Source organism: Sabethes cyaneus, chromosome 2 (assembly GCF_943734655.1).
Source record: "Sabethes cyaneus chromosome 2, idSabCyanKW18_F2, whole genome shotgun sequence".
NCBI classification, from domain to species: Eukaryota; Metazoa; Arthropoda; class Insecta; order Diptera; family Culicidae; genus Sabethes; species Sabethes cyaneus.
Genome location: NC_071354.1, coordinates 68512503 through 68536508, shown reverse-complemented (window position 1 = coordinate 68536508; position 24006 = coordinate 68512503). Strand labels below are relative to the sequence as shown.

The 24006-nt window shown below is 41.2% G+C and overlaps 1 protein-coding gene across 3 annotated transcripts in view; it reads left to right on the top strand.

Moving 5' to 3' along the window:
- The window catches only part of LOC128738405 (xaa-Pro dipeptidase), a 203817-nt gene that overhangs the window by 69290 nt on the left and 110521 nt on the right, over positions 1–24006 (top strand). For all 3 annotated transcript variants that reach the window (XM_053833501.1, XM_053833502.1, XM_053833503.1), the window contains exon 2: positions 1042–1111. The gene's annotated coding sequence lies outside the window, so the exon portion shown is untranslated. The remainder of the gene's footprint in view (positions 1–1041; positions 1112–24006) is intronic.

Here is a 24006-nt window from a genome sequence, read left to right as displayed (position 1 = left end):
ATGCAACGTCTAGAGCAACTAATATGTTGTTTGTTTGCTGACCAGCAGCAGCAGCAGCTGCAGTTCTGGTCCAAAACACCCGTTTCACCTTGGAGGTGAATGTAGCAGGAACGGATCTGTACTGTTCGGTTTGTTTTTTCAATAGCTGTCTACCACATGGAACACAATTGATGAAGTTTAAGTTTCCAAGACACTAAACGCTGGCTAGAATAACCAGTCAAGCTGTTGAATTCGATTATCAAATGAATAGAAATTGTTTTATTCTGCAATATAAAATGTGGGTCAAAGAAGCCATCAGGTGACTGACAATAGTCAGTTTTTAAATATTAATGAGACAAAAATGAATAAAAATTAAATAATTTAATTATGTGGATATCACCTATCATAACTATTTCTTATTTTTTGACAACACCCTTTACTCTTTTTAATTGTTTATAAAACACATAGGTAAATAACCGGGATGATTGAACCACAGTAGTCCGCTACACCCCATATGACCATATAAATATAAACACGAAGCAAATTACTTTATTGACTGCCATGACAGTGCGCGGGGGTGGACGAAAGCATCATACGTACACATGTCCGTGAATCAGTGAAAAACAATTCCAACCCTTCCTTCCATTCATTCGTTCCCACCACCCTGCCATGCCCCCCACAGCAGCAGCGACACGATCGATCAGGGCAGCAAATCTTGTTTTTTTAGGTTACACAGTTGGCACATCAAGGCTTCACCTCCTTTATTCGCGTGTTGTTCGATGGCTGTCGTGCATCGTGTGCATGTGTGTATGTGTGTGTGCTACATACTACATAAGGGGTGGTAAAAAAAAACCCGAGCGGGATGAGTATGAAAGCGCCGCTTTTGTTGGTAAACAATCGTGGTTTTCTGTATAGCGGTCATCGCACGTTCGTTCATGACTTGTTTATTTTTTTACTGTAATTCAGCATAATATATATTTTTCAGTAGTTTCTAGTATAGCATTTTTACAAATGGTGTATGCGCCAGATACTCATTTTACGTTTTATGATGTGTATTTACAGGTTTTGAAAGCCTTGCAGCAGACTACATTTTAGTGTTTTCGCATAAAGTGGAATTCTAGCGAGTGTAAAGGTAAGTGAATATATGATGTGGTTGTTTTTTGTAAGTTGTAACAGAACAATGTATTACCATCAATATATTTCCGCCTGAAGTAGAGTGGAAACTCAAACTGTACTGTAAAAATAAAGTGTTTGTATTCAAGTAGAAAAACTTCCTAGTGCTAGACTAGCAATCGCAGATCAGAAATTTAATTTGAATTTGCTATTTAATTTTTTTTTTTTTTTGGTTAATGGTGTCTTTTGATATTGAAGAGTGTAGATTAATTTAAACATTCAAAACATTCTTTAACTTGAAAATCCTACCAATTATCTAGCTTTAGGAGAATATGAGTAGCAAATAACTTTTGAAATTTCAGTGAAGTTATCTAATTTCTGATATTGTAAAAATCAATGAATTTATTCATAATAATTTCACTGAATGCAGCTCTAAATGTTTACGATTTTCTAGGAAAATTATAACTACTTCAACCATTAATCACACAACATCAACCCTTTCTCTTCTCTGATAGTTTCCGACACATATTACATACACGTAAATTCAAAAAAAACTTGCTCCAAAACTTTTAATCTAAACCACTGCACTACGTATTAACCGAAACATGATTTCATCATTTCACTCCAAAAACAAATCTACGGTTAGCTGAATGGAGAGCAACCGGTGATAGCTTTAGTGCCGTAACGTTCAAAAACACATCCCTACGCCAGCAGGGATAAGGCCTCCCTTTTTTGGGACGCGCGCAGCATTCACCCTCCTTCACTGGTAAAATCCATCGATTGTTTATATTACATGGCACTTCTCATATGCTAGAAGGACACAATCTAGCGCGTTGGGCCCCTCTATTCCTGATACCGGTGAAATTCTTGAACAAAACAGATTTCATTCACCGCACAGTCAGCTGGCATCCTTGCGACGTGGACGGCCGCTGCCGCTCGTGTTTCATAAGCCTGCACCGCTCTCCGCTTTCCGTTTGTACTCCGCCAAAAATAATCCGCAACAGCTTTGGTTCAAATACAGCTAGTGCACGTATATATTCCGTAGGTATGGTTACAATTCGTCGAGGATTATCGGTCTGATTAACGTTTTGTACATCATCAACTTTGTACGGCGGTGTATGCTGCTCGATAGAAACGTCTTACGCAGAGAAAAGGAGGCGCTATTTTCAGCTTGAATGTGTCGTTGAATCTCCTTACTCAAATATATCATGTCATCAACTCATCAACCATTTCCAGTTCATCGCCATCAATAGTCACTGACCGTGAGAGGCGAACGTTATTATCTTCAGATAGCTTCAGATTTTGGTCTGGCGTAGATAGCCTCCACCGTCCCAAGGTATCTAGTAATGATCTAGTCCTCTGTGAAGGCTAGAAGTTGGCTAATTTCGCCGAAGATCGCTTCTCTCGTCGCCGGATCACACCTTCAATAGCGATGTTGAATAACATACAGGACAGCCCATCGCCTTTTCGCAACCCTCTGCGCGATTCGAATCATACAGCTGGTCCCATTGTTTACCGTCACCAGTGAGCAGAGGTGTCCGCTGACTATTGCAAATTTTGAAGTATTTTTGAAAAACTAGGAAAATTTCCCCGTCGAATGCAATTCGTTTCATCTAAAAATGTTCAATTTTGTAAAAGTTAGGGCCGTTTGAATTTCGTCAAAATTTTGCCTGTCCCGAACATTTTGTCTAACCCCTGTACCTCGAACTCAGTTGCACTAAAGCCTTCTTGACATGGGTGGTGTCTCTCAGTATTTACTACCAGAATGTTACAGGATTACAAATGAAAATTGACAGCGAGTATGACGTCATCTTCTTAACAGAAATTTGACTGAATGATGATATCAACTCTGTGCAGCTATTCGGCTACAATGTATACAGGCCTGGAAGCAGGGCCGGTGCTAGCCAATTTGTCGCTCCACGCAATTTTTCAAAATGGTTCCCCCAGAACAAACGAAAAACAGCCGGCGTTGCTGTGTGCAGACATTTTACTACCTACACACTTGCAAACGCACAGTCTCGTAGCGTCTTTCTGCATAACCACTCACAAGGCAAACAACTCCTGAGCAGCCAGCTGCCCGTGAGGACTAGTGCTACACTGGGATACAGATTTTGCATTACTTTTTGTTTTCTTCTTCATCTTACGCCCTCGATTCTTCACGCGGGTGGGAGTGCGAGTCCTCGCGAGTGATCGGTATTAGTTGCTCAGGCTGCAATGACTTGTGAGAGTGACGCCCGTGGCTGTTAGCTAAATACACACTCGCAAAAGTCGTTGCAATGCATAAATACACAAGAGCGGGAGTCCGAAAGGAATGTTTATGCCGGCGTATTCATTAGAACGAGTATGCGTGTGTGAGAAAATTTGCCCAGACAAGTGTGGATTTCGCAGCAGTGGGCACAGTTAACCGCCATTTCTTTTGAATGATTGTCGGTTTCTTGAATTAGAATGATAAACCTTCAAAAACGAAAATGATCGGTTCATATTTCCTGTTACTTCAAAAACTTCGTCCTCATCAGGGCCCGGCATCGTCGGAACAAGTAAATGAAACTGTCTTTCTCTTACCTTCGCTTCATACATGCAGTGACTTGCTTCATTTGTTGGACAGTACGTTTCAAGCAAGCTTCAGTTGAAGTTGGTGGCTGTTTCAATTGACGACGGCAGAAAGTCAGGCACGATTTGTCGACATTGACTAGGTTAACGTTATTAAGCGTTGCATTTTAGGAAATGTTACTCAAATTCAATTCATTTGCATTCAAAGTTGCTGGCTTCTTCTTCTTCAGCAGCATAGAGCCGGGGTGGCTTGTGCTGTTTCAAGCACTCGTCTCCATTCAACTCGGTCTTGGGTCACTCGTCGCCAATTTCCTAGTCATCTCAGAAGTCGCAAATCGCTTTCGACCAGGTCGAGCCATCGTGCACGTTGGGCCCCCCTGTTCCTGGTGCCGGTGGGGTTGTTGAAGAGGACTATTTTCGTCGCACAGTCGTCCGGCATCCTTACGACGTGTCCGGCCCAACGTAGCCTGCTAACTTTCGCTAGATGTACGATGGGAGTCTCCCCAAGTAGTGCCTGTAGCTCGTGATTCATACGCCTCCGCCACTCTCCGCTTTCAGTTTGTACTCCTCCAAATATCGTCCGCAGCACTTTCCGCTCAAACACGGCAAGGGCGCGTATGTTCTCCGTAAGCAGCGTCACGGCTTCAAGTCTATAAAGAACTACCGGTCTAATAATGATTTTGTACATTGTTAGCTTCGTGCGGCGGCGTATGCGTAAGTTGCTGGCTTTCTTCTGAATATTTGATAGAAAAGTACAAATGAAAAGTTGAAACCGATTGTCATGATGAAGTGAAACCCGTTTCGCTGACGCTGACTGAAGCCAGTTTGAAACTAAAGCGGTACTGCTTCTGTTGAAACCGAAGCTTCACTGCTTTATTGTTGAGTGACGCTATGCAATTGAAGGTGACGTTGTCGGGCCCTGGTCCTCATACCTTGCTACTTCATCGAAGATGAGTCTGCTGATTGCGGACTCTGAAGAGATTCGAAAATCTCTCCCGAAAAGTTTCTGAATAATTTAATATCATTAATACCACTTTCCCACCACGTTTATCTGAGTGTTTTGATTGTTGTGTTTTGTTGCGAATAGATTTTCATCAGGAGGAGGTGGAGCGCAAACGGAAAGCGAAGAATGGCGTAGGCGTATGAATCATGCACTGCCGGCACTACTTGGAATGATTCTCAAAGTACACTTGTCGAAATATGGGAGAGAACGATGGGTCGACCTCGTCCCAAGAATTCCGGATGACCGTGCAGTGAATCTGCTCTTTTCTAGACCTTCATCGGCCTTAAGGGCCCCCCATACACGTACGCATCCCAAGTAACAATTTGGGTTTTATTACAATCTTATGATGGCATTTAAGACCAAACTTGGTTATAAAAACCGCCATAAGAGTATAATAAAACTCACATTGTTGCCTGGGATATGTTGGGTTGGAAACGAATAAAATGTTGGCTGGTCATTTAGGTCGAGCGACAAGCCCAACATCTGCTTGGTTCGAAGAAATCTATTATGTTCCCAGTTCAACCAAAGAAAGTGCTCTCTTTATGTGCCGATTTAAAGCTTTTTAAACTAAAAATAAACAAGAAACTTTTTCGAGTTGCGAAACACAAGATCTCACCAGGGCAACATGGATGTTTCCCTGGTAGATCTACCAGCACCAATCTCGTCCAATTCTTATCGCTCAGTTGAGAGGGTTAGCGGTCTTTGATATATGATATAACGTTTTTTTTTCAGCCGGTCCATCTCCTGGAGTGATCTCTTGCCATAATGGGGTGAGACCACATCAGGCCAAAAGACTACACCTTCCTTCGCACGATATTTCATCTCCCCTTTCACCGCAATCCCCGAAGGAAAGGCTTGAACATTCCCTTCTCGTTGATCGTCAGTCACAGAAAAATCATATTCGGGAACTTGGTTTGAGTGATGTATTTGATTTCATTGTTTACCTCCTCAATGGGGGACGTGAACCGTTACGCCGGTTGCTCCGAACTCCTGGTCCAAGGCGCGGAATGATGAGGCCACCTTGTTCTCAGTCTTCCTCTCCAGCTTCTGCTGAAATTTACGGGCGCGGACCTGCGGGCGTCCGAAACCAGGCTTCCGTTCGACGCTCTCGTCATTTTTCAGGAGAGAGAGAGAGAGAGAGAGAGAGAGAGAGAGAGAGAGAGAGAGAGAGAATGCTGTAAATATCGGATCGGCTATATTCGGTGGATACAAAGTGCCTCACGATACCCAACTTCTTCGCTGGCTGCTGCAAATTGACTGCTAAAGGCAACTTTCGGTAGAGGTAATCGCCAAATTCTCCTTGTTAAACTGGACCGACTGGATGTGTCGTTAAATCTTATCTACTTATCAAGTAGTACCTAACTGAATGTCGGCTGTGTCTCAAATTGGGATCAACCGAAGTTTTTAATCATTTAGGAGCCGCATAAGGCAATAATTTAGGGCCATTATTGTTCAATATATTTTTCAACAACATGTACCAATCTTTGCCGAAAAGTTGCAAGCTTGTGTATACCGATGACCTTAAACTTTTTTTTGGTATTCAGAGCTCACATTTGCAGTTTTTTTTGTATGGATACTATCACTACGACCAGCATTTTGATCTATTGTGATCTTATCCAGGTGTTATTATTTTTGCATTATCGCTATAGAGTGAGCGAACTGCTTATTGTCCGTGCTTAAAGTGTCGGTGTTTTCTCCCCTTTTATCCTTCTACGCTTCTTACTGCTTTTCAACCAATCTAGCTCTAGAGCCAGGAAGTGCGGAGACTAGTTATAATTTGTCCTTGGACAAGAGGTTTCATTCGCACCTCGAGCAAGTATCATTCTTAAAACCAGCCCCGGCTAGAGGCTTCATGGTCGGTAAAGCAGAGTTCAGCACAAAGAGAGGGTGTGTATGTGTTTCTTACTACTTTTTGCATTACCAATCTCGTTCCTAGAACCAGGTAGTGGAACAAGTTATAATTTTCCCTTGAATAAGAGGCTTCATAAGCTCCTCAAGCAAGTACCTCTTTTATAACTTGCCCTGGCAAGAGGCTTCATTGTTAGTAAATACAGAATTTAGTAGGAAGGATGTGGAAGGGTCTTCTGTTTCACGACGACTTTATGATGAACTTGTAAAAAAACGATGTAGAAAAAACAAACATCGTACGTGACTTTGGGGTTGTGTTAGATTCCGAGGATTCCAATTTTTCGGAAATATTATTAGTCCCGAAAAAATCCATATCGCTTGTACACCTTGTACTTAAACCTTTTTCAATTTATTATAGGAACAGTACGATCATACATACATACGATCGAATATACGATAGCTTATGCAGTCTGTTCCGTAGTATTTGGACAGTTAGAATCGAAAAGTTTCCGTCAAGGTTCTTAAAATTTGCTTTGCGATTTCTCGCTTAGCAAAACCCAGATAAACTACTGCCGTACGAAGCACGAATTTTGACAATGGACACCCTTGAAAAACGACGAAATATCGAAAGAACGACCTCCATCGACGACGACGATCACAGTGACGCTATTGGCGTTGTACCACAGTTCGGTCGAAATTGAATAGTGTACGACATGCAATAAACAATCTCATGCCACTCCAAAAAAGACAGCAACCTCTTTTGAAGGCACAGGTCTTTCGATAGATTTTCTAGCTCGTGGCTCCTTCCAGAAGTTTTAGAATTTGACCTTTTTTTATTCTTAATCTTTCTGACCACTCTGTCGGTCTGAAGAGTTTTCCAATTTTCCAAAAGATTTTGTTTTGGAAATTTTTGCTCATAACTTCATAGCTCCAGTAACTCCATTCGCATCATTGTTTGCAAGGATCATGGATTGGTTTGTTTGAAAGGGTCATCGAGCATGATCTTCCTTCTCTGTGTTCAACAACTTTCTTACGCCGCATTAGTCAATTAAAAACGCTTTTTGAATACCATAGGTAAACGACAAAACCGTGTTATGTTTTTGTAACACTATAATTTCTTTCTAAACGCAGTTTCAGTTTTTGTGATATTTTAATTATAAAATGCATAGCCATTGGAACGGGAATTTCTACACAGTAAATAATTTAGTTTGAATTATTTTGACAATCAGTGATAATCCCATATCCGATTCTACATTTGAAGTTTTGTGGTGCTATATTGGTAGTTTATTGTTGTTAAATTATTGTAAATCTGACCTATTCTATCATTTGTAAACATATAATCATAATTACGATAATGATAGCGTGTGTTTGATACGCGGACGGATTTCGCAAATTTAAAGTTTTCAGTGCATTTGCCTTTTGCAACAGCCACCAGTAAAACTAATAGTATAACAAGAGGTGTCACAAGTCATTCGCTCGTATCGTTTTTATCATACGTCTGTTTGCAGAAGAAGTTATCATTTTATACCTAATTTTTCAACCAATCGACAGGGTTACTTATCATAGGGCAACTGTAAATTACTAGAAGCGTGGAGAATTATCCAATTTATTCTGGAATTATCTCCGTTCTTTCCGAACCCAATTATTTGCTGAACTGGAAACGGGTGAATGTGCACACTCACGACTAATCCGAACGCATATACAGTTCGTATGTTTTATGATAGATCCTTGTATAGCGAAGTCTAGTCTCTATGGTCGATGGTAGAATGGCGATATTGAAAACGGGCGCGCAAAAATCACCACTCACGCCACGTTGCATAATCATGTCACACCACAAGGTTCCACATTAACGTTTGAACTGGTAATGGTGACTGGTTCGTTTGCTGCTCTGCATTTTGTTTATCTTGTTGACCAACCTATATGCCGCGCCAGTAACGTACCGCAAACATTGAGTATCGTCGATAAGAACTCGGTGACACAAAATCATGCAGACGCATCATCCAGGGACACACCAATTCAATTTTTGGGTGTCAACGGTGGTTTTTATAGCTGTTTTTTTGGGTGGGAGAAAAGCCAAAGTAAACTGGCACAAATGACTTTCCACTACGCTTACTTTCGCTGAATTTCCGTACCTACCACGAATTAGCATTCACCTGCAAACAACTATTATCAGCTGTAGCCTTTGAACTACGTTCAACTTAATGTTAACTTTGCTCGTTCGCAAAGCGATACTTTGCACAACGGTGGTGTACCCACATGAACAAGGTTTACCTTTACCTGCCGGCGATCGCCTACACGGCACAATACAGTGGAAAACACCGTTGACGGAGGGGTCAAAAAGCGCGTGAGCATAATCGACCGACATCACGCCATTTTCAGTCATATTTATTACCCTGTACACGGTACACGGGATGCAGGTGGGGATGTATACATGCTTTTTCGCTTTGTATTATAATTACCTATCCTTATTCGATTGAAAAGGATAAATTGTTCAAAAATACCTGTAGGTACTTGCTATGAAACAAGGTTAAAAAAATAAAGAGTTTACTCGAAATTGATATGAATTGGTTCCGTTTGAGTTTGATACATTATTTCAGTAAACGAATTTGTCAGCACATTTCCTGTAGCTAGTTGGGGTTACAATGTTTTACTGAAATTTTTATATTTTGTGTGCAGGTTGCACTTTTCATTCCTACCTACAGGTTCACATGTTTACTGCGGAAAAAGTGAAACTTTTTTTGAACGAACCTGACGGCGAAGCCGTTGCAAATGCGAACCCATTTGTGACTCAGAGGTTTGTGGTGTGTTTTTGTGGGTTAATCGGGTGGTTTACATTGCATTACTGTAGGTGACAGATGTTTCCTTACGCCATGTGCGGCATAAATTACCCCCTCATGTTTATTAGCTTGTGTAACCATCAAATACGGGACGGGACGCTTTGTTTTCAGAAAAAAAAAACATTTTACTTCGGAGAAAATCATTCTCAGTCAGTTCGAGAGCTTCGCTTCGTTTAAATTATATTGCCATTATTGTGTGCTCCGAATCCTTCGTCACGTACTTCTAAATATAGTAAGTAAACATAATAATAATTAGATTTTAATTATTTACGCATACCTACTAAATTTAGAATGTTCTCTACGCTTTCTCTCAGTTTAGGAATTTGTAATATCCTCGCTACATGTTCTTTCTACATCCGTGTTATAATCGTTTGCCTCGCGGATCATGAAGGCATAAATATTATTGAATCCTTTTCCCTTGGGAATTCGATATAACTTGACATCCAAACCAATCATCAATCATCGACAGAACTTTTTGTGGAGTTTTTTGAAACTGTTTTTACTGAGGCAACTGGGTGACGATGTACTATACCAACTATACAGTTTTTGTATAGAAAACGGTATTCGCAAGCCCGATCTCAATAAGTCCGTAGGACTTGTTACGCTAGTAAATAGAATCCTGAAACAATTTCGACAAGAATTTGTGGCGCCTCTTGCGCGCTTGTACACTGTTTCACTGGCTACCGGTCATTTTCCTGGAATTCGGAAGATTTCGCACATCACTCCGATACATAAAAAAGGGGCTACAGGTGAAGGGGAAAATCATCGTGGTTTTGTTATCCAACCGGCTATTCCGAAGCTCCGAGTTATCAGTTTACAGTCGCCTTTACAATAATGTATTTAGCCGTATCTCTCGTACGCAGAACCGATTCGTGAAATAAAAAATCAGTTGTTGCAAACCTTTGTGAATTTAGTTCAAAAGGTTTTCAAGTGGATTGCATCAAGGTGCGTTAAAATAGGTGATCTAGTTTTCACAGTTTGTATAACAGAAGTGCGCGGAGAGATTGGTTAGCAACCATCTACGTTGTTAATACACTTTCAACAGTTTTCGCTTTGAAAATTTCGGTGATCGTCAAGGGTAACCCAGCGGGGTGATAAACTAATTTGAACATCAGAAAACCTCTCTTGACTAACCTTGGATTGCATATATATAGACATGAGCAAAGCATGTGATACCGTTGACATTAATAGCTTCTTGGTGTCAGTTAAAGATTTTGGAATTAGTGGCTCGCTATACAACAAGGTAAAATCATATCTCAAGAATAGAGTACAATTTGTAAAAATGCGTGTCTTTAAGGGGAAACCGAAAGTGGCTAACGTTATTGTGTTAGTGCGACAAACACTGTAGTGTACGTCTCATGTGTTCGTTAAAAACCTAAACGTTTATTTGAATGTTGCATAAGTATTAGTAATACATGTCAAAAAGCAGAGCTTGCAAAAATAAACACAGCTGATCCGCAGCTAACCGCACCGAATACGAACATCCCGAAATATAGTTTGTTTTCTTTATCAAGACATTCCGATTCATTTAAATTTTGCAGAACATCGAAGTAAATGCCAGTGGCACCGCAGCGAAATTTGGTTTTCAAGAGAAATGCGGGAGTAGCGACCCTACCTTCCACGTTACAAATTTTTGGCTCTAGCTTGGACCTGAAAGAGTAAATCCTGATCAATCCATACAAAGTGAAATAAGCCGCATTGGACAGAAAGTAGAACAGCCAATAGGTGGGGAAATTTTTCTCAATACCTCGTAGATTGATAAATAATTCAAATATCAATAATCGAAACAAATTTTCAGTTAAAATTATATCGCAATATGAAACCTAGAATTTTATACACCGGGAAAAACCTGGAAAAATCAGGGAATTTGGTTTTTCGTATCCAGTTGCCACCCTGTACATGCTCAATTGACTACAGCGCCTCAACTAAACAGAATTCGGAAAAGTAGTGTAAAGGGCGATTGTAGAGCTTATTATTCTCTACACTATTGTTGAAGAAAGTATGGTTTTATCTTTTGTATTTACGGCGCTATGCGATTGCTACCCCGTTGGTAGCCAAATGAGCGCTCTTTTTTGCTACCAACGGAGTAGAAGCCCCATAGCGCCGTAAATACAAAAGATAGAACTCTACTTTCTTCAACAATAATGGAGATAATAATTAGCTCTACAATCGCCCTTTACACTACTTTTTCGAATTCTGTTTAGTTGAGGCGCTGTAGTCAAATGAGCATCTACTGAGCAAAAAACCGAGAATGAAGCCTGCTCAGGAGTGCCACAAGGCAGTCACTTAAGACCATTGCTATTAGCGCTCAGTTATTTAAGATGGAAAGGAAAACAGCTACCACCTCACCACGATCTGTTTTTTGGTAGATATTGATGCGGTACACTCGAATTATCGTATTTTTCATGAACTGCTCTCAAAACGAATAAATATCCAACCTCTGACCAGTCGGTTAATAATTAATGATAGTGTGGTTACGCTTCGACGATGTAGGACCTTTGAGCCACCTTTTCGATCTAGAAATTATTCGCAGTACGAACCAACTTCCCGATCCATGAACGCTTTCAATGCATTGCATTGACAATCTGCATATACTTCATATGCTTCCCAAGCAACAATGTGAGTTTTACTGCACTTTTGAGGCGATTTTCATAAGCAATTTTGGTCTTAAAAGCCATCATAAGAGTGTAATAACATGTTGCACGAATGCTGCAAGAATGCCGGACAACTACCCTGCAAAGATGGTGTTCGCTTCAAATGGTTAGACCAGGTGTACAAGGAATGGCAAGATGGTTAGACCAGGTGGAGCGTTATCTGGCGGAGAGTACTCGGTGTCCGAGGAATTGGAGAGCGGTAGCCCTCAACCGAGTTATATGGAGAAACTTTGTTCAACAGGCTTTGTCTTGGGACGGCAAGCCACCTAAGCAAGAGTGTAATAAAACCCAAAATTGTTACTTGAGTGGGCCCTCTAATGATATCTCCGCTGGTAACTCATTCAGCACTCCAGTTTCATCCAATCATTTACCATCATTGGCTAGTAAGCGACGAAGACGCTCAAACAGTCAATCAATCTCAATAGATGCTCAACGCGATCCTGTTGTACGCGGAACAAAAGACTTAAATTTTTTCGACCCTTCCGTCTCTAACATCGTATCTGATTTACGTCGGCTTAAGTTTTGGTCGCTGGGTTGAATTTCGAAAACACAAACCATGATGTTGGACAGCTTGTACGTCACTACTTGGAAATTGGTGACGACATGAAAGCTCGTACCTAAAGACTCGTACTCAAAATCGGTTTTGTCACATCAAGAATTGGCTCTGCAATCTTCTAGACCGAAAAATGTACAATTCCGGGAGTTCACTGACTATGGTCGTAAGAAGCCTATTTTTTCGTGAAATTGCGATGGGAGGGAATTATGGTGATCTTCGAGGCTTCGTCATATCCATTGCCATCTCCCCCGTTGTAGGCCATCCTGTGATTGAAACCGGACAAGAGATCTTCCAGCTTGCTCGTCCAGGAAAGTACCCTAACAATACAGTCGACTTCTCTTCAGTGCCGGGAACGTCAACAAGAAAGCATTATGGAAAACTGCGATCTGCACGTAGCAGTCCAACATAATGTAATCGACCTCCGTTAAATCCTCCGTCCTAGCTGTGCATATGATTCTGGATTCGAGGTATCTCACCGCAACGTGTGCGGTAAATATGATGATTCTTATTTACAATCGTCTCCTGATGCTTGTACAATTTCTAGTACCAATGGCATGGACCGGAATTACGTTTACTACCAGAATGTACGCGGATTGAAAACAAAGGCATCTTCGACTTGGCGCTGTGATTTTATCATCCTTGTGGAAACCTGGGTAGATGGCTCGGTCAACTCTCAATAGCTTTTTGACTCAGAGTATGATAGACCAACCTGGTGTTTGTCTTGACCTTTTAATATGGTCGGGCATATAATAAATTTTATATCACGGTAGTTTTTAAGAATTGACGGAAGGACGATAGCAGAAAGTAATGAAACAAAGGTATTCATAGTGTCTAAAAAAACGGACACAGTGAGAAGTGGAAAGAGTGCAAAATTAAGTAAGGGAACGTCCTTGAAGCAACGTTCAAGAAGTTCCGTACCGCATCTTTTACCCAAACTTCCGGGTTGAATCGTAATCGGAGCCAATTATTACCGGATTTGAACCCACTTTTCCTCCCAGGTCCTTCTGGATTGCAAGTATTGGTATTGGTTAACCTTTGAACCACAGCGGGCCGAATAAAAGAAGACTCCACAACCCCCCATCTTTGTTTCATTACTTTTTTCTACCGTATATCCGTCAATGGTGAAATACTATCGTTATCTAGTCTACGGAAAAGCTCAAATATACATAACATTTACTGAAAACACCACATATCGTACGCACACATCAAGGATTTGTTCTGCCCATATTCAGTGTGTTGGTACTATAATCTTTCCCATATATGTACCCAGCTAGCACCAACTCGTATATCAATCTTATCTTATCTTATCTCACACTAACGCAGCCAATACTTGAAGGCATCCTGGAAAATGCCGATTGCTTGTAGCACCAACTCGTATATCAATGTACGAAAACTATCGTAAATATCTCCTAACAAACTCGAAATCGTAACTAAAGCTGGATAAAGTGGGATCAAGTTGATTTTCTGTCGTATATAATGATAATGACAGACATATATACGATTTTCAGCACAAAATCGTAGAGTAGTACGGAGCGACTCGCGCTTAATCGGATAGTATCGTATATAAATACAAATACTTATATAGTCGTAACGCTCAAAATTATTCGTAATCACGTATGTCGCCTCCAAAATAGTACGGATATGCCAATTTTGCGCATGAAATACGATTTATTTAGCATGTATATCTGTACGTAATGCTGATTTTTACCTTTTTTTATACATATAAAAATGCTAGCTGAGTACGTACATGTTGACCGAAAATGTTGGTGAATTCATGTTCCGCCAACACGCTCGCCTGGTTATGATATGAGTGCCACGAACCAAGCTGGTAGCTGGCAAAAGGCGCTCGACGTGAATGTCCAGCCAACATTTTGTTCATCTCCAACCCAACGTATGCGTACGTGTATTGGGGCCTTTGGAAATGCCCATGATTTAAAGTTTCTGGTCGGAACGTTATTACTGATTTGTGTGAATATGAAAGGGAAATCGATCTCGTCTGGCAGTAGTGTTCCCACAATAAATACTTATAGTGTCTCTTCGTTTAGCTAAAGTATACATATCTATCAAACGGCAGCGTTCAACGGCGGCGGTAATTCCATTGGGTTTAATCAAGATTCTCAAGCTTCTGAATGCATAACGCAGGAACCTTGCTTGAATTGCTTCAATCCTGCTTGACCAAACAGCTGTGAAGGACTGAAAGTAATAATCTCCAAAAGTTATTTCAGTATCTGAAAGTACACCTTAATCTCAAACCGTCACTACCACCGTCTTTCCGTTGGGTTGGATATTTTCTACGTGTAAATGAGATCACAGCCTAGACACAGTTAGGACCACCAGAGCTCGAGCACTTCAATCATGGAAACCGTTCAGACGACGCTGTAGCTCGCAGCATTTTGCCATCGAAGGTCAACAAGGTAAAGTTTTAGATCGTCAGCATAAATAAGAAATCTGATCTGATCTCAAGGTATTACATAGCAAATGTCGTGAAAAAGTAATGAAGAATAGTCCTAGGTTACTTCCCTGTGGTACGTCCGAGAAGTTGGTAAAATTTTGTTATTTTTGGCTTCCTATTTTTACGAATAGGGTGAGACTAATCAGGTACTATTTTAATCATTTTACTATGGCGGGCGAAGCACCAAGCTGCTATCATAGATACGTGGCACGGGCTGAAGAAAACCTACGAAAAACCCCAAAACCATTCTGGAATTTCGTGAACTTATAATATCAAACCTACAGTTATCCTTTATCCATTTATTTGCATGCTTCTGTTGCATCCATTCCGGTGGACATACTCAATCTCTTTGCCACTCATTTCGAAAGTGTGTTTGTTTCAGCTGCACTTCTCTCTCAAACAGTGACGACACTTGTACCGGATGCCTCTGTAAATTTCGAAATTTTCACTATTTACAACAGAAGACATGATCGTGGCATCCACCAAAAAACCTTATATCGTCATTTGCAGCAAGCCCAAATTGCATACTGCAAAATCCTGCAAAATTGTTGTTCTGAGCTGTCAAAATTGATAAACTCGTCTGGAGTCCCGCAAGGCAGAATCCTTGGTCCCTTGATATAAACGCGGTTTGTTTTCTGTAACCCTATGGATACTACTTGCTGGATGCACACGAAAAGCCGTTTTCGCAGCCAAAATTCTAAATGGACGGCGAAATTTACAGTCCCGTCATGCTATCACGGTTCCAGTTCAACACCCGCGAATTGTCGTAACGTCAACGTAGTTCAATCCACTTACTGTTCCATAATACCAATCACCAGACTCCAGTTACAGAACGAACATTTACAGAGGTCGTCGGACGATTCGACTTTCATGAAACTACTGGATTCTTCTAAAACAACCTTAAGACGTCAAAAATCGCTAATGGTGCATTATTTGTAAATTTTCGGTGCAACAAAAAATGGTTAGGTTTTTATGTCTCTTAAGAATATCAAGATAGCTTTTCCGCACCCCAGAATCGTTACGATCAATTGGATCGGATGATGAAATTTAATAAACATAAACATTATTGGTGACCTTTAACTTGTTAGCTTCATGCTACGACGCCGAACAAAAATATAAATTTCAATTTACTGGCATGTAGCATTTGAACAGACTAATGGTTTGTGCAAATCTTATAATGTTTTCAACTCCGATCGAAATTAAGTTTAACAGTTCATTTTAAAAAGAAACTTTAAAATCAATCGGATAAGAGCGCATAAATCAAAGTAAACTTTTCTATCTGAAACGTACCAAATGTAACCATCTAAAAGTAAGAGCGAATATGGGTTTCTAACAAATGGACTTCACTTACTAAAATTAAATTACGTCCACGGGCGAGGACGCAATGACGGGTGACCTAGAAGACGCATAACTTTCGTGTAGCTACGTAAAAAAAACATAGTGCTAGTTCGGAGGAAATGCGCAAAAAGACACGCATATAAACGCTCCGATTTTGTCGTTAAAAAGTAAAGTGACAAACTGACAGCGGCGTATGCGATGCGGCCTCGTTTCGAGCGAGACGCAGAATAAATATACCTACCGTATGCGATGTGATCTGCTTTTCGATTCGCATTTACTTGCCACGAATGTTCACGTCGAAAATGGTCCTGAGCCGCGAAACAAAGAGCCGACGGATGCTCTATAATTGTTTGTAATGATATGACGCATGATACATTTGGTAGGAACTGCTTATGACCATATAATTTATGAAACTTTTTAAATAAAGATGGTTCCCTTGTCAGATATAGGTGTTAATGTACACACTCACCATATCTTCCTATATCGTATAATTTACGTATGTTGCACATGAGCCTCATATCTTTTTTTTTTGCATGAACATGAATTTTCATCAGCTCAACAGTTTAAAATTCGCATTCGAAATATGTACTTCCATGCATATTTATAAACGCTTCACGGCATCATTTATTTAGGGCATTGCTGGTTTCTTCATGCTCTCATTGCATGACGGCGAAAAATGCCTCGCTCGCTCGCTTTCCTTCACGGATATCCTTTTTGACCTTCAATGTCGACCATGTACAAACGTAGGCATCCCTTATTCCACCGTGCCGTCGCATCATGACGACGATTCGGACTGTGCGAGTATGAAATTAGGCCATAATGTTGCCATTTCGTTGCTCTTACCTGTAGCTTCCGAGTTTGCTGTGTGATAAATACTAGATTGCGGCTTTACCTTGCCAGGAAGAAAAATCCCGGAAATATGAATGATCTATTATATATATCACCCGGCGTTGTCATGGCAAAGAGCCTTTTTGGTACATTGATATTCCATTCAAGGGGGAGAGTATTTTTCCATCGGCGTTTTATTTTGTAGCAAAACACCATGCTTCTGGAAGTTGGTAAACATCTGCTCCCCCCGGAAATTTGCTAAACAGCCGGAGCTCGAAATTACAGTAGAGTTTTCCCCTGCAGAAACAGTATATCCGGCGGGGCTCGTGTATGTATGTGTTCGTTCACTCAGGCTGAATCTTGTGAATCGATAAAGCAAACAAAGCTCTGAAAAGGATTTTGGTGTAAACAACAACAACATTGTTATAGAGCGTGAAAGGAGAAACTTCAAACACGAGCGTCTTTTCTGTGCCGTTAGCCCATCATCATCTACCTGAATCTGTAACCTTGAACCATACGCGAATGATGTTGCTGTCGGTGACTGCTACTCAATTGGGCTCCATATTGTTTGATGAAAGTTCCTTTTCCATTTTTAATATTCGACTTAACAAATTGCAGAACCATTTTTCGCCGTATACTGATTTACTAAAAACAATAAATTTTTATATCGATTTTCTTCAATTCGACATGTGCATTGTCACAACTTTTTCTTTATAGTTAGAATTTGAAAATTACTTAAGTTGCTCCCTTATCGCAGTTGACAGTTCAGGTCTCTAAATCTGGTCCAAATTATTGTATGAATAATAAGCTAATTAGTGATAACATATTTTGTGGACAAACATATTTTTGCACTGGTCAAAGTAAGTACTATTTCAACCTCATGGGCGGAATGTCACAAAAAAAATTTCGATCCACGGATTCCCCAGCTTAGGTAATGACCTTCCATTTACCTAATTTCCGCTCCCCTTCACGTCTTGTCTCGCTCTGGAGATACTATAAACGTCATTGTTTGAGTACGAGCTATTTCCGGCACTTTCCGTACATTTCCGTACTACGCTCGTGCCGTGTGATGTGGTAAATGCTAGAGATGGTCGGGTAGCGGAAAATTTGCCCGAAACCCGCACCCGTACCCGTACCCGCCGGGTTCGGGTCGGGTTCGGGTATTGAAAAAAAATAATTTGCGGGTTCGGGTCGGGTACGGGTTTTTTATTTTTGTTTTGAAATCGGGTACGGGTCGGGTCGGGTATCCCTATTGACCACATTTAACACTAAAGATGGTCGGGTACCTGGGCCCGTCCCGTACCCGTCGGGTTGCGGTCGGGTTCGGGTACCAAAAATAATAAACTTGCGGGTTCGGGTCGGGTACGGGTTTTCAATTTTTTTCTTGATCGGGTACGGGTCGGGTTCGGGTATTCAAATTTTCATACCCGACCATCTCTAGTAAATGCGTGTGGATGATGTTGGTCTGTTGCGACAAACTTGACAGAATTTGCATCATTCTGCGTTCGCACAATGGACAACGGGGTACAAGTTGATGCTGTCTCACTGACATCCGGCGTCCCCCAGGGGAGTAATCTTGAACCCCTTTTATTTATGCTATTTATCAATAAACACTATGTGCTACAATGAATTTATCAATTTATCAATAAACTTTCTGTTTTACGCCGACGACGTCAAAATAAATAACATCATCAACAGTACCAATGATTGCGACTACAATCTACATGCAGCTAAGTGTTGATCGTATGCAGTTGCAGAGTTGGTGCTCCTATCATTTTTTGGCACTTAGCATCAAATAATGCAATATGATAATCTTTCAGAATTCAGACAGAAACCAATCAAGTTTGTCTATTTAAGGACACATGCTCGAGCGGGTTTACCGAATTAAAGATTTGGGAGTTACACTTGACTACAAGCTGATTTTCAAACCTATTCCTATCAAACGCATCCTACCAAGACCTTGTTCCGTGAGTCGAAATGAATTGGGATAAGAACGGTAGTATCTTGATGGTCAATTGTGAGGTGACCGAAAGGAGCGGTGCTAGTCCCAACATACCAACATAGGTGTTTAATAACACCTTTTCAATTAGCTGAAGAACAATCAATCGGCTGTGAAGGATGGCATCGGAATTGGAGTGAAGCTTAAAGGTAATTAATGCAAATTCTTCGGCCTGCATTCCGATGGAATTTGCCCTTCGATTTTTTTGTTCGACGGCGTACTTTTGTTAGCGCGCAGGACAATTGTGATGCTAGTGCTACGATTCTACCGACTGTAGTAGTCTCTCCCAATCGAGATTTGAATTTACGATGACTGGTCATACCTAGAAGCCAACTAGGAGCCTTATTAGGATTAGCAATTTATCTGCGCCGGATGATTGTAGGAAATTGAGATATAGAACAGCTACCAGAGAAGTGAAAGGATGACATTATCTACCCTATGTACTGGAAAGGTTACAAACTGAATTAAAAGAACTACCGTTCTGATTCAAACTTAAAACAGTTTCAAACTTCGAACACTTAGAATAAAATGCTCGCTAGTATCGCTAATATGATAAAATATTATGCTTATTGTATACCACCGGATAGAGGACATTCTAACGAACACGGTGGTATACAATAAGCATAATATTTTATCATAATAGCGATATTAGCGAGCATTTTATTCTAAGTGTTCGAAGTTTGAAACTGTATTAAGCTTGAATCAGGACGGTATCAGAGTATTACTGCACTTAAAACTGCCTACAATGTACTTTTCCAAATCATCTTCCGCCGAATTTCGTCAATTGCGACCAGATTTCTATGAAGTAACCAGGCTGGATTCGTTAAAGTAAGTCAACGGCGAACCAAAAGTTTACACTAAGGAAGTTCTTCTAAGAAGACTGTGAATACCAAGTCCTCACGGACCGCCTTTAAAATTGCATATGATACTACCTAAGTAACAATTTGGGTTTTATTACACTCTTATAATGTTATTTAAGACCAAAGATGGTCTTGATGGCCACCATAAGAGTACAATAAAACTCACATTGCTGCTTGGGTATTGACCGCAAAGAGCTATGAAAAATCAAGGATAGGAACAGCTTTTCCGGGTAGCTGACTTCGCATAGGATTTCGTCAAGGCAATGGTCTCTCTTGCCTATTGTTCAATACCGCCGATAATGATGCTTGATGTTTACATGGAAGAACGACAGTCTTCTTATTAAAGGGGTCTTCGCCGTCGTCATCATCAACAACATAGAACCGAGGTCGTTCGTGCTGTTTCAAGCAGTCATCTCTTGAATTCAACTCGGTCTTGAGCCACTCCTTGCCAATTTCCCAGGCGTCTCAAACTTCGCAAATCTCTTCCGGCCTGGTCAAGCCATCTTGCTCGTTGGGCCACCCTGTTGCTGGTGCCGATGAGGTTGTTGCAGAGACCGTTTCCTTCCCACTATCATACTTACGACGGGTCCGGCACACCATAGTCGGTCAGTAGACTGACTTTCGCCAGATGTGCGATGGGAATCCCTCCAAGGAGTGCCCATAGCTCGTGATTCATACACTTCCAGCACTCTCCGTTTTCAATTTGTTCTCCACCGAATGCCTTTCGCAGGACCTTCCGCTCGAACACGGCAGGGGCGCGTATGTCCTCCGTGAGCAGCATCACAGTTTCAAGTCCATGAAGAATTACCGCTTTCATAAGGGTTTTGTGTATTGCCAGCTTCGTCCGTCGGCGTATGCTTCTTGATCGTAGGGTTCTGCGAAGGGCAAAGTAGACCCGATTTCCTGCCTTGAATGTGCCGCTGCAGCTCCTTACTGGTGCTGTCATCAGCGATCCTAAATACATGCACTCATCTACCACTTCTAGTTTGTCGCCTTCAACGGTTACCGTCCGTAGGATGCGTGCGTTTGTCTCCTCTGAGCCTTTTCCTTTCATATGTTTGGTCTTCGACGTATTTATTTTTAGTCCAATCATCCTAAACTCCGCTTTCAGTCTAGCGTAGATTGACTATGATTTCCTCAACCCTTGCCGCGTCTCGAAGGGACTCGAGAGTGACCCTGAGATGTGCACAAAACACATCATTCTATTCAGTGTAGCTCGGATTAGTAGCATCAATTTGCCTGAAAAACCGTATTCGTGCATTATCTACCATAGCTGGTGTTGATCGACTGTATCGTATACTACTTTGAAGTGAATAAAGATGCGATTTGTGGGCACTGTAAAAATTTTATCTGTAGTGGTAGGTGAAGCCATGAAGCCCGCCTAATAGATCCCTAGGAAACCTTGTGATATTGGTAATAGCTGGCGCAACTGTTGGTTGAAAAGTACCTTGTAGATGGCGTTTAGCAGCATTATAACGCGATAGTTGCAGCAGTCGAGCCAATCATCCTTTTGTAGATGGGACAAACCATACCCATTTACGAAAAAGTGATCGGATCTCGCAATCCTGATCCTGTATTCTGACTAACACTACAAAACCTGTTCCCAGTTCTTTGGTAGTACCAAGTGCCAACGCTCTGGTAAAACTGGGCCTCTTTGCTGGGCGGATCTTCCAAACCTTCACTCTTTTGCGGCGGACTTTTGCCAAATTTACAGCACCCGGCCGTCACCTGCATAAATTAGGAATCTGCAGTTCCAAGTATCGAGTTTCCTTTCCTTGTCCTTGTTTCGTTGCCCATGTCGAAGCCGAATATCCTGTTTGTTGGAAATTCCGTAGTAGTTTCATTTAGGGGTTGCCTTACTTGGGCCACCGCTACCGAGTGATGGAATGTGCCATCTTAGCATTCGTGGCGAGACATCGCGCTAAAACGACGTCATTTTCTATTCAAGGCACGCTAAAGTGTTTCCCATATCAAATTGCACCACGGAAGAAACGCTATGGAAAATTACCTATTGGGTATTTTCTCTCTACTCTTTGAGTACAAGTAGTTTAGAGTCTATTGTTTATCGCTGTCAGTTTTTCGAAAATTGGAAAAATGGCGTCGCCCGAAAAGGAACGTCGCGAATTGATTTTGCAAACACCTGAAAAATCCTCAACTATCTTATCGGGACATCGAAAAACAACTCGGAATCGTGAACTTAACTGTGAGTCGTGTGGTTAAACGTAACTACGATACTCTGAGCATCGAATAGAAGGAGAAATGCGGCCAGAATAGATGTTCTATTAGTGGTCAGGATCACAAGCGTGTCGTGGAAGCGTTTAAGGAGAATCCCAATGGCCAAAAAGTGAAATCTGTCCAACGAAGAACTGCATACGTACAAAATGCAGAAGGCTCCAAATCGTGCCGAACAGCAAAATACGGCGGCAAAGTCACGGGCATTGAAGCCTCATGGTCTCATCGTGGATGACACTGTTCTTCATCGCCAAGCACAAGTTGGATCTTCCGGAGGAAGTAAAGAAGCAAAAACTTTCTAAGTTTGCCAAGAAATACATGATTTGGCAAGCGATCTGCCCCTGTGACAAACGGAGTGCGCCGTTCGTGACTACCGGGCTTGTAAACGAGCAGATCTTCCTCAAGGAGTATCTACAGAAGCGTCGGCTTCCTCTGATGAAACAACTACGATCTTCTGGCAGGATCTAGCTTCGTGCCACTATTCGAAGGATATCCTGGAGTGGTACGAAGCCAACGGGGTTACTTTCGTACCCAAGGACATGAACCCCCCAACGCATCAGAGCTAAGGCCCATCGAAAAATATTGGGCTATTATGAAGCAGGCACTACGGAAGCATCCCAAGGAGGACAAATCTGAGAAAGACATGAAGAAAAAGTGGGTTTCTGTACAGAAGAAGCTGCAGCCAGATGTTGTGCAGAACTTTATGAGTTGGAGTTAAGCGTAAGGTGCGAGCATACGATTATGGTATTGAAGTTGAATGAAACAATTATGCTAAAAGCTTACTGGGTTATATTTTAAAGTCTGAAAGTTTAAAAAGGATCTTTTGAAAAGGGTAATTTCCTACGGTGTTTCTTCCGTGGTGCAATTTGATGTGGGAAACCCTTTATTCGTTACAGTTTTTTTTCGACAAATCTTTTGTTTTGATTAGATTTACTTTTGACAACTACTTTTGCTCCCTTGGGATTTTCGTTTTAAGATGGTGGTTCTCTATCTATTATAGATTCGCTTATCTAAATTAGTCTTTAATAAACACTAAAAAATTATTATTTAAATATTAACTAATTTGTCGAATCGATTTTTTGAGTGAAACGAACAGGGTTATGGTCAAGTCGTCAGTTTTAAATATTTTTCCCAATGCTTTCCACGTACGTAGCATGTTTTTTCTTACCAAATAAACACCTAACAACCAGATAGTCCCTTGAACATTCTTCAAAAACCTTGATCCATTCGCAGTTTATATTACCTTTTCCATAAAATCACGAGCGGCCTACCTATAGCTTCTATACGAACCTGTTTATACAACCGGAAAAAGGAAAACATTCCAAAGATGAAGCCAAGAGTCTCTCGATGCAACCAAAACATAAAATAATTCCTTCGACTTGGTTGCTTGCTCTCTTTATGTACTAAAGTTTGTCTTCTCATCCAGCAGTGCTCAAGCTATAAGTTATCCGAGCCAAAGGATGCCCACCAATAGGTTGGTACCGAGAATCGAACTTTTCAGCACATCCATGATCCGTGCTTGAGCCAACAGGCCTGCACATGAGCGAACATGAAAGCAATCTCTACATACGTATAGGTAGTAGCAACGCAACCCACCAACAACTCCTTGGGCAACCCAACGAAGCGCGTCTTCTTCGAGAACTGGCGTTTGCCTCTTTGTACATAACTCTGAACTAAACGAGGTAACTGCACTCCAACCGAATCCAAGCGAGGTGGATGGAAAAGAACGCAATGGACGAATGGATGGATGGATGAAT